Source organism: Platalea leucorodia (genome assembly GCF_965183815.1).
Source record: "Platalea leucorodia genome assembly, chromosome: 16".
Classification (NCBI taxonomy): Eukaryota; Metazoa; Chordata; class Aves; order Pelecaniformes; family Threskiornithidae; genus Platalea; species Platalea leucorodia.
Window position 1 is genome coordinate 278,534 of NC_138838.1, and position 12,092 is coordinate 290,625.

Sequence of the window (12,092 nt, forward strand, 5' to 3'; positions counted from 1 at the left end):
TATTTTTAAATGAGTCTTCCTCTTGTTTCTGTCAGTTTCATTTTTCTGGTCTTGACTTACATAAAAACCCAGCAGCTGTTATTCAACAATGCACATTCTCTGTCCTGCGCTGCTGAAAGGTGCTCTAGGGCTAATCCATTCGTGCGGAGGCACCAGGAAGAGAGAGCGCCAGCGTTTGTGGGGCTGTGAGTGGGGTTCCCTGGATACTTGAAGCGCAGCAGCAGCTTTTGGTCCTGGCCCCTTTGGGGTGGGAGGAATCCCTGGACGTTCGCCGTTTCCAGGCTGGGCTCTGGCTGTAATCAGCGGGCCAGGGAGAGGGACTCTCGGGAACTTTTCTTTCTCCCTGCTTCCCCCCAGTTCCAATCTCTATTAGAGGTAATGATGATTTGGCTTCCTGGACACATCCTAGAGAAGGTAGATCCAGGATGGAAGTGTAGGCTGCTCTATACCTTCAGAGCTGTAGGCTGGGGCTGGAGTTACTATTTGCTCATTCTAATTTCTTTTCCATATCCTACACTAGGTAAGTGTGGGGACAGCAGTGTAGTCCTCCTACTGAGAAGCTGGGCTCGGTGTAGAACGACAAGAAGCCCACCCTGAGTGATATGGTGGGAAGCGAGACAGAAAAGGAGCACGGGCAAGAGAGCCGTTAAGGTAGTAGTTAAGAAAGCCGTTCACTCCTGGATAGAAAGTGGGAAAGTGAGGGCTGGAGAGCCAGAGGGCTCTGCTGCTAACGCTGGCAACAGGTAAGCAGTAACGGCTTCACCATCAGGCTTGGATTTTGTGAATGCCCAAAGGCAACGGACGTGGCTGGTGCTCGTCCCTGAATGTTGGTGTGCTGACAATCTAGAGTGAATTCCGGGGTGTTCCCTGATGGCAGCCAGGCTTAGCCAGGTGTTTTCTGTTAGACACAGAAGTTAAAATGCCTTAAAAATGTATAGTGCGAACACAGGAGAGCTTGGTGGTGGGTGGGAAGTGGAATGGACTGCGTCCTTGTATGGAGGCCATGGCGGTGGTCTCTCTGCGGGTGCTGGCTTTAAGGTGGACAAGCACGCGTTATCCTCTCTGCACCCTTGACGTACTGTCATCCTTCTTCCTTTTGCCCTCCCTCCGTACCCGTCTGACTCGTGGGCTGATGGGTTGTATTGCTTTCCTTATGGATGACCCTGCACACCATTGGTAGGAATTCCATCTATTATCTTCCTTTGATAAAATCCAAAGCTTGGAAAAGGGTTCCTTTCCCAATCTCTAACTTTTTCTTTAAGGAAAAAAGAAGGCAGAAAGCTTTTTTCCCTTTTTACGTATCTAGTTACATCCTCTTGACGTGCAGAAGGACGATTCTGAGAAGAGTACCTCAGTGTGCAGGTGATTACAGTATTCGCTATGGAAGGCATTGAGTTTGTCCACAGCCCTTTCTCTCATACAGAACTATAGAGCCAGCTCTGGTGCCTTACTGTGGTCTGCAACAGACGGAGAGTTAGGCATTTAATCCACATTCTTCTGCACGGGAGAGCTGGTTAAAACCTTTGGAACTCAAACCCACTGATGGTTTTTTGAGATGTCTTTTCTTCATTAACCTTGAGGTTGGTGACTTCTCACTGTTCTAGATAGTGGAAAAAAGACTGGTGGAAACATCAAGACACAGCCTACTCTGCATCCTCAAATGTTACAGCAGTGAAATACCAAGACTGTGGAGTTATTTGCCGCATACAATGAATTTTTTACACTGTTGAACATTTCTAGCTTCATGCTCTCACTTCAAGACCGTCTTCACCCATTAATCATCGACGTGGTTTTATAAGTGATTAGAATGCCCAAAATGTCCTTAGTTTGGCTAAAACCTATTTTGATGGTTCTACTTATACACAGGTGTTAGAACAGCATGACTGGACTCTGAGGAGCATACCTGCCCAACGTGTCATCAGGCAGCTCTTTCTCCTGAGGCTTTAATTGCCAACAAGTTCCTACGCCAGGTAACACGATGGCTTTTACGTAAACTGTTTGTAAGAAAAGTCTATTTGTACAAAGCTGAAAGGGAAGAAAATATTAATTTACATCTCCTTAAGCAAGGCTAAACTGAGTAAGGCTAAATGTACTTTTCAAATACATTATCTGTTGTTACAGAAGCTTACAACTCTTGAGAGACCATCTGGGAAATTCAGGTCACGCATTTGTTTAACAGGCTCGCCTCACTGTCAGGTTCGGTGTTAACACTGAGGTACTTGAAATACAGATACTCTGAGTTACCCATCATTAATGTCAGCGTTTAACGTGATGTGTTCATATATCTGTCTGCTGGTTTCTTTTAGGATTGAGAGCATTGATAGGAGTACACAAGTAAGTCTACTCCGTGGAGGCTTTTGTTGCTGCATCTGCTGAAGTTTCATATTACCTTTTTGCAAATGCTTTCCTGCCTCCAGGCTGTGAACAACTTCAGAAATGGAGCTGGCTACACAAAAAGGCTCCGGAAGCAGATTCGGCAGCAACAGCAGCAGCAGCCGCCACCGCCACCACCTGCACCACCTCTCATGACTGTTACACCTCCTGCTGCTCTGGTGACTGCTGCTCAACTTTCTAAATCTTCCTCTCTGTCAGTCAGCAGTTTGTTGGAAGAGAAGGGAAGTGTTATTTCAACGTATGCAGTGATCCTTGCACTTGAGTAGAGCTTATTTTCCAACTGTTTGTTTGCATTGATTGACAAGGGCTGTCAGGTTCCTGTACTAAGGCAACCAGCATTACCAAGTCTTCTGGGCCCCCAAGGACAATCAAGACCCACAGCTGGTAAGTAATGATAACTTGAGAATGTCTTTAAAAGAATAATCTTCAGATAAACTGCATGGGATTTCTTTTCTTTTTTGTCTCCCCTCTCCAACAGGTCATGCCATGAGAGCCAGTACAGTTGGCTCAGCAGGTGGCAGACCAGGCTGCGAACTGTAAGTATTCTGCAGCAATTCAATATAGTGCTACTTGTAACCTGTTAAACGAGGCCGTAACACAGAACGTAGCCAACAGCTGATTCAGAATGAAATGAGTATGCACAGAGAGTTGTGGAGAGTACAAGTGGTAATTAATTTTAAAATGGCTTAATTTGCCTTGGCTTTAAGAAAGGGGATCTGTGCTTGCAGGAAGATGAGTTGAAATAAAACTCCAGTACATGACTGAAAAGAGGACTCTGAAAAATGAACGCCTTTTGAGGAAACCCTAATTACATATAAAGATTTTTTTCCAGTACACTTTGTTGTTGTGTATGGTAAACATCCCAAACTATGATTGTAAGCTATGATGTCAAGCTTATTTTAACCGGGAAAAGAAAAAGTCCATTCTCGATGAGTTCACGGATGATTTTGCTACGGAATGGACGGAATATAAAAAGATTCAAAAGGAGCATAGAGGTTCGTTTTCCAGGTCACTGCTTTACACGCCCATAATGGAGAAGCAGGTTGTCTAGAAGAATCGGGAGCATTGGCACTCCACGTCTCTGTCGTTAGATGGATTGGCTGAGTCAAGGGATTAGCAGGGACAGGAGTTTCCTATGTAGGTTCCTTGCTCCACTGTGGCAGAGATGACAGTTGACTGACAGTTATAATTTGGCAGCAGTTGTGAAGGAACAGGTGTCTCTGTTCCTACAGCTTCTCTGCAATGACATCCTTCACCTCCTGGCAGCCGCGAGAGGCTAGAAACGGAATGGGTGCAGCTGCTGGATGTTCTGTGTCTGCCTCTTTGGATTGTAACCATTACCTCAAAGCGCTTTGGAGGAGATAAGGTGATTGTAACCTGGACTGGTAACTGGTGGCTTTGGCTAGTATTTTGTTGACGTTGTTGAACTTTTCTCAGGAATTACAAGATGAGACTTGTTTGTAAGGAAACCTTAAATTGGTGAAGGACCTTGAGAGGAGGAATGATGCTAATGGACACCTGCGGAATAATGAGAAATGGTTCTTTCAAAACAATAAAAGAAGAACTTGTGAAGAAAACAGTCAGGGTAGCTGATGTTTTCTATCCCCCCAAATCACTCGGGCAGGAGTCTGGAGAGCTCTCTGTTAGTAATGCTGTCGGTATCTTTCCTCGAGTCATGGCATTGAGTCCAATTCCTAGAGGCTGAGTTGAGCAGCTTTTAGGTATGATTTTTCCTGACATGCGGTCACTATCCTTGCTTAGAGCTAGAGGTATGTGCAAAATTTTGCTAGGACATCTGGCTAGAAGTGTTGGTTAAATAGTCGGGTATGTCGGATTGCAGTGCAAGTCTCTTGCATCCTGGACAGGTTGCCAAAGAAGTAGTGACGTTGAAGAGACTAAGGTGGCATTTGACAATTGAGCTTCACTGTCTTCAGGCTAAATTGTGCTTTCTTGATGGTTGATACTGCGCTGTAGCCATGAAGACTTGCTCTTTTTGCATCTTACTGCAACAAAACTGATTTGCACCTGAAATCAACGCACAGCTCTGGTGGCTGAGCCCTTCCAACCTCAACCATTCTGTGATTCTGTGATCTGTGACTGCAGACATCATCAAATAGCGTTTGTCCTCGCTGCTGCCCACCTTAGAAGTCTCTAGAAATCTCTAAAGGCACAAATCAGGAGCGGCTTCGATGCTGTTCAGATCAGCCACCTTTCCTTTGGATCCCAACGAGATCCGTATGTTTAAAGAAGAAGAATTGCTGAACCGCCCTTCAAGCTCTCTGTCTGGCGTCCTGTAGAGGAGGGGACTGGTGGAAAATGTTAAGACAGTTTAGGAAAGAGAGCATATTTTGTTCCGGTTTCCTCTTCTGATAGCATCTGGTAAGCAATACAGCATGTTAACATTCCGTCGACAGTTGTAACACCAAACAAGGATCAGAGGAGAGGAGCAGGTGTAAACAGCTTTTTGCTGAAAGAGACTTTGAGAACGGAGGAAAGGCTGTGAATTGTAAGATGCCAGAAATGGTGGAAATGTGAAGAGAGCATCTCGTCACATCTGTGGGGAACTCCGCGCTGTGGCCAGTGTCGTATCCTCATGGGAATGATGAAAGATTAGCATGAGATTCCAAAGGAATTGGTAAATGTCCTTAGCAACATCAAAAGTCAGTTGGGATAGAAACACTCGGTCAGGATCCTAGCCTTGCATTTTCTTATGCAGCTGCGAGCTGAAAGCAGAAAGTGGTATTTCCTGCTGTGCTGCAGGGGAGAAGTTTCCACATTGCTAAAAACCCAGCATAAGACAGCCCTGCCTGGAGCTACCATTCCCCACAGGCCAAAAGACTCCAATTGTAAAACTTCTGTGCAGCCCGCACAGCAATGGCCTTCCCACCGTTCTGAAAGCTGGGAGGGGGAGCAGGCCATCAGGCAGGAGAAGTGGCCCCGAAGATGCCCATGGAGCGTTGGAGATGGTGCTCAGCCAGCACCAGCGCAATGAGGAGGGCTTCTTGCTCACGGTCCAAAACCAGACCAAGAGAAAAGCAGCAAGAGAGCAATCTCCGTTTGTGAAAGGTTACCAACTCCTAAAAGGGCAAACTCCGTGGAAGATGCTTCATTTTCTTTTCCCTCTTTTCTGCATAAGCTCTTCCTGTTTGGTAGGAGGAAGAGAAGAGATGAAGCGACAAAAACTAGGACTTGTGTTAAGTTTGACTAAATCTAACGTTGCCAAGGGAGAGAAGCAGGGCTCTGGAGTGCACAGAAGGGAAGGGAAGGTCCTGGGGGCACGCTGGGACGCGTGAACACAGGGCTCTGGGCCAGTTGGAGAGCAACAGGGAGGTCTGCAGGGACCAGGAGGGCAAATGTGGGGCTTGGGGCACCCCAAGAGGACCCAAGTGCCCAGGGGTGAGTGGGCCTCGTGACCCCCCAGAGGACACCCTGCCCCTCCCGGCCTGGGTGGCAGGTCACAGTGGTGCCCTTTGTGACCCACCTCTGTGACACCCCGTAGCGCTGCATATGGTCAACGCGGTCACGCCCCCACCCCACAGCGTCCGGCAGGACGGCGACGGGACAGGGTGGGAGCGTGGAGCTGGCGAGGAGCCCCTGAGCACAGCCCACGTCTTTCCCCGGCAGCCCCGCGGTGCCAAGGCATTTTGCCAAAGCTTCCGCCTTCCCCACCCCTAGCCCTTTCCTACGTCCCGCAGGATGGCGGAGAGACCCCCCAGCCGCCCCAGGGTGGCCTGGGAGGAGAAGAGGGCTCCCCAGGAGAGCAGCTCTCCTCCAAGGCCCCACCAGGCATGCGTGCCCAGGCTGCTGCAGACCGGTAAGTGAGGGGCCCCACCGGGCTGGGCAGGGCTGGGGCCTGCACCCTGATCGACGCCAGGGTCCTGTTTCCCGGGCACAGCGGCAGTGGGGGTCCCACGGGCGGGGAGCACAGCACTGGTGGAATGCTGCTCGGGGCTGGGAGCTGGCCCCAGCACAGCCTCCCCCAGGGCGGGAGAGAGCAGAGGGGACTGGGCTCCTGCTCTGGCTATGGGCAGCAAGAGGCAGCTGGCCTGGCAGGAGGCAGCGGTGGTGGGGGACAGGCACCTTTCCAGCCTGTCTGCAAGCGAGTTCCTAAGCCCGGTGCACTTGTGGCTTTCTGTGCCGCACTGCGCTGCAGCATCGCAGCCCATCTGCCGCGCACCCTCCAGGCCAGACACCCATGGGGAGACTGTGCCAGGGGAGTGGGCACGGGGTTGGACAGAGGGCAGAGCTCCTCCGTCTCCTCGCATTTGCCTTCAGCCCCTCTCTACAGCCCTCCCTGCTCTCCTCCTTTACTAGGTGCCCCTGCTGGTGCGCCCAGCTGGCGATCTCTGTACCAAGAGGAAAAAGAATCCATGCAGTTCATCCAGGCTTTTGTGAAGAGCTCAGAAAAGGTAAGTGCAACCATTTCCACGGTAGCTCTGCCTGCGTCTCCTGACAGTGCCACCGGCTCTGCTGCCTGCTGCCGGGGCTGCTGGGGGTCTGGTGGCTGGGCAGAGCTGCTCCCCCCAGGTCTCCTGCACAGCACTGCAGCCCCAGGGCTCCAGTGCTGCTGGCCATGTGTCTACCTTCTCACGCTCCTCGTTTGTCTCTCTGTCCCCCGGCTGCCAGGAGGAGGCCCAGAGGATGCAGTTCCTAGAGACCATCTGCACCCTGTGCAAAGCTGCCAGGCGCAAGGGCTTGTCACAGGGCCTGAATGCGTTCTGCCACAGATTTGAGTTGGCAGAGAATATCAAGGTGAGGGGACAGCCGGCAGGTCTGGGGACGGGGGCAAGGTCCCTGGGCACCGGCACAGCGTGCGGGCAGTGCACGGGCAGGGGTAGGGCAGGGACAAGTGTGAGGGGACGCAGAGCTGCCCTGAGGGGACTCCGGTGCCACTGAGAAGCCCTGCCAGCAGAGACCCCACCACCGGGAGTGACAGGGGGCACGCTGGGGTTGGTGCTGGGGTGGGGGCAGAGGGTCTCCGCCAGCCCCACCGCCTGGTGCTGGGTCTGCTGGCACTGGCTGCTGGTGGCTGCCAGGTGCCATCCCGGTTGTGCTCTGCAGGTGCTGCTGGAAGAGGAGCCCAGGAACCACCTGCACACAGCGGTGCGGCAGCAAGCCATGCTTGCCATCGCCGCCTTGAGGTAGGTGCCCAGCCCCTGGTTTGGCTGGCACCTCTCCCCGTCCCGCAACCAGGCAGAGTCCAGTAGTGCCGTCAGAGGGCCTCTGCTCTGCCCTGCTCGCGGCTTGTTGGGAGGGCGCAGGGGAGGCCAGAGGGATCCTGCAGCTGCCTGCCATGCCTTGGCTCTTCCCCAAAGCGGGAGGCTTGCCTGCCAGGACTGTCCTTTGGCCCAGGCCGTGTTGGGGAGGGAGGAGGTGCCTCCTGGCAGGGCTCCCTGCACACCCTCCATCCCCCTCGGGGACCCCTGCTCCAGAGGTCCGTGGCCACTTGCCCAAGGCATCGAGGCGCCCAGCACCAGTGTGCAACAGGCCCCTCTCTCTCTTTGCAGCAAAGTGGAGATGGTGTTGGAGGGCAAAAAGAAAAGCCTCTTACAGGCCTGCTTCAGGAGTGTCTTCTTGCTTCCTCCAAAACCGGACATGCAGGACCTGGACACTACTCTCTACTTTAAGGTAAGTGCTGGCTGAGCGGCAGGAGTCCCTAGTCCCTCTGGGCTGCTCCCTGGCCGCCGTGTGCTGAGAGAAACCCGGAGATCCAAGGCAGGGCAGCGTCTCAGCTTTGCTTTCCGACCCTCATCCCTTCACCCCCAGCCCTTGGCGTGGGGAGTTCAGATCCATCTCCGGGGCTGAGAGGGACTGCAGAAAGACTGCCACAACCTTTTGTCCTCCTTGCAGACCCTGGATACCATGGATACCATGCTGTGGACGTTGGTGCGCAGCTCTCCTACCTCTGGCTTCACAGAGCTGCAGACAATCTTACAGGTGTGGCATTGGCAAAGAGTGGGGTTCGCAGGGGCTGTTCTTCTGGGAGCCCCGTGTCCCCTGGCTGCACTCAATGTCGCTTCCCCTCTGCAGCCTCCTCCTGTGTCACAGCAAAGCCTTCCCATGGCACTTCTGGGCCAGCTCCGTCCCCAGAGCTTTCCTTGCACCAAAGCAGTGGGAGGCATTTGAGCCCTCTCCTTAGGCAGCGCAGCGGTGGCAGCTGGTGCTGCTCTTCCCCTGCCTCACCGTCCCTCGTGCATTCCTCCCCAGATCTGACTGGGGCAGAGAGCCACTGAGACCTGCCTGTCCTGCACAGGGAGCCCAGCCCTGAAGCTCTGTACTCCTGGCTTCCCAGGGGGCCGTATCCCCATTGCCCCATTGCAGACCCCGCAGGCAGGCTCCTGCCCAAGAGCCCAGCCTTCATGGGAGAGGGGACACAGGGCTGTGTTGTGGGGGAGGGCACGGAAGGGAGCAGGCACTGCCCTGGGGGTGCCATCTGCCCACCTGCCTGGCCACAAGGACTGCGTGAGTCCAGCCAGGACTTCAGCAGTGCTGCTTCTACTGGTGCGGGCACCAGCTCCCAGGGCACGTGAGCACTTTCTCTCCTCCCAGATGCTGCTGACCTTCGTCAACTGCCAGAGTGCAGCTGCGTGTGAGAGGGCTGTGGGGAGGATTGGGAGGCTGAGCGATTTGCTGGCCAGCTGTTCCTCAGTGAAGGTAAGGAGCCAGACACCCTCCAGCCACGCTCTCTCCCCTTGCCTGCACACCAGAGCAGCCTGCAGCTCAGAGATGCCTGCGAGGCAAGCCTGGGCACCGACTGAGGCATTCAGCAAGGCTCTGCCCTGGAGCCAGGCTCTTGGTTTCTTTCTTTTTCCCATGCTCTTCTCTCCCCAGTTCCCCCTCTGCCAGGAGCCATCTCGGCCCCCAGTCCTGTGCAGGACAGCACTGCCCAAGGAGCATGGCGGGAGCCCAGGCCTAGCAGCTCGCCCTGCCCTGCTGCCCAGCTGGCTGCTTTGGGAGGGCCTTCCAAAGCTGTGACTCCCCGGGGATCCTTCCCCGGGCAGACTCTTGGGTCGCACCTGCTGCCCCTCAGCCCTTGTCCCTGTCCTGCCTCCCTTGCCCAGGTCCGGAGCACCTTTGTAGGAGACGATGACAGCCGTGCCTGCCAGACAGAGATCCGTATCCCCATCCTGGGGCAGCTGCTGGGGCGTCTCATCCTTTGCCGCACTTGCACGAGCTGGGAGACCAGCTGGGGGGCTTTGGATGCTCTTCATCACCTCTTCAGGTTCATCCTGCGGCAGAAACGTAAGAGGAGCTGTGGTGGGCTGCGTCCCTCCACACGCAGGCATCTCCTCAGATGCCTGCTTGTTGCCCTGAGTGTTGCAACGGACCGTTCTTGTGCTTGCTGGAGGCTGTCCAGGAAAGCCTGCCAGCTTCTCTGTCCCTCGCATCTCAGTTATTCCAACAACGTGTTAGTTGTGTGACTGCGGGCAGAGTTCTAGTTCCTTTGAGCTTCCCAGGCCGTGAGCGTTTGCACACATACGCTTGAAGGCAGGTGCCTCTCCTCCTTCTCCATCGTCCCTGAGGTCCCTCTGGTTCCCTTCGCCTGTTGTCACCCTTTGCTTTATACCCATGCCTACCACCTCCTCCCCTGACTGTGGGTCGTAACCTCCTTCCTCAGCCATTCCTAGTTCAAAGCTCTTTTCACCATTTGCTAAGCTTGTTGGCAAAGACACTTGGTCCTACCCACTTGTCTGTGATCCCCTCCTGTTTAGGCACGACGCTGCCAGAGGATAATCGAGAGCATCCGCGGCGTCAAAGGGAATGGGAAGCTGGGAACACCTCCTGGCTTTCTTCGCCCAGCACCAGCAACATTGCAATGGTAATGAGCTCTTCCCTTGCTGGGCCTCTTGTGCGTGGCATCAGCAGGAGACTTGTGTGAGCAAGGAGATCCAGAATCAACGAGGCTGGCATGGCCTCACTGTCCCTGGTGAGAGGGTTGCTGCTGTCCCCGAGCAGGGACTAGAAAGGGCTGCACTCCAGTGTCCCAGCAGCATCTCCAGCCCGCCTGGCCACCAGCAAGCCCTGGTTCTCTGGAGGGCCGGCACGCTGTGCTCACGACCACAACCCTCCTCCCTCACCCTGAGGGCCCTCTCTTCTCCTCCTCCACCACGCAGTACTGCAGCCCCTGCTTCCAGCTTTCCTACGGGCACCGCTGCCAGCACTGCCGGGCCATGTCTTGCCAGAGCTGCTCTCACTGCTCAGCTAAGCAGCACCATCAGGGCGCTCGGTGTGCCATGTCTTCCCCGCCTTCCTTCCTCCCATAGGCGTTTGGAAAGTACCTCCAGCCTTCTGAGAAGACAGACGTCGTCCTCGTGGCCATTGAGGCCATGAGAGACTCCAGCATCTATGACAAGGAGGAGGCGAGCAGCATCCTGGATGTGGCTGTGAGAGAGCCTGCCTCCTGGCTGACAGAGGTAAGCAGCCTGTGGCTGCCCTGCCCTTAAGCCCTTTCAGGCCCTGTTCCTCCCTCCCTCCCTCATGCAGGTGCCTCAGGCACCTTGAAGCCATTTGAAGCCAGCAGAGCAGGATGGGAAGAGCATCAGTTTGAGAGGCAGCGGAGGAAATGGCTGCATTCCAGTGGCAGCGCCATCCTCACCTGTGTGCCCTCCAGGTGCCAGGCATCGTGAGGTGCATCTATGAAAACATGGAGTGCATCCACACGGCGTCAGCCCGGCAGAGCCTGGACTTGCTGCTTCTCCTGATGACCGACCAGTGCCCCAGGGAAGTGGTCAGGAGCCTGCTGAAGCTCTCTCCATCGTGTGACAGGTACTGAGCCCAACAGCCCCCGTGGGCTTGTGCCGTGTGGGGAGAGGGGCCTGGAGACTTTCTGGCTGCCGGAGCCAGGGGAAAGCGCAGGACATTCCCCGAGGAGCAGGGCCCTCCAGCCCACCCCACTTTCCAGCCCTGGCGGATGGGCCAGGCCCGCAGTAGCCAAAGCTGGCCAAGGCAGCCCGGAGCCCCGCCACGAGGTTCCTCCCTGCCCCACGGGGAAGACTATCTCAGCCCCCTCCTCCTTGCCCAGGCAGGGACCCGGGCACTCCAAGCGAGGGCTCGGGAAGGGCCAGGACAGCCTGGGTCCTGTGGGGCTGGCCCGGGCACAGTGTGGTGGCCGAGGCAGCCCTGCTGACAGAGCGCTCTGGGCCTGCAGTGCTGCTCTGGCCATGTGGGACGTGATGCTTTCCCAGCCCCACACCTTGAAGAAGGTCTTGAGGGAGCTGCTCAGCCAGCTCCAGGACCAGCGGCTGCGCAGGGTGTTCAGCTCCAGCACAGAGGACGCCTGCATCCATCACTTGTCTGTGAGTGACCAGAGCAGTCCTCGCTCACCCTCGGGGCTGTGCCTGCCTCTCCAGGAAAACAGGCACAGCCCTCTCCTCCCATCTGCCCCCAAACGGTCGCCTCCTCCAGGACACAGGGACAGAGCCCCTTAGGGCCAGCAGGGACCTGCCCAGCAGCAGATTCCCCTGCGCCAGCCATGCAGGGCCACCCCACGCTGCTTGGGCCCCGGTGCACAAACATGAAGCCCAGGCAGCCCCTGCCTGCCCAGGCGGCTCTCTGCTTCCCCCCTGCCTGCACCCCCCTGCCCTGCTCTGCAGACTGGAAGGCTGGGGCAGGGCAAGGGCTGGGTCAGGGGCAGAGACGTGGCCTTTGCACAGGCTGAACAGGCTGCAAGGTTGGGGACAGAAGACAATCATCACCAC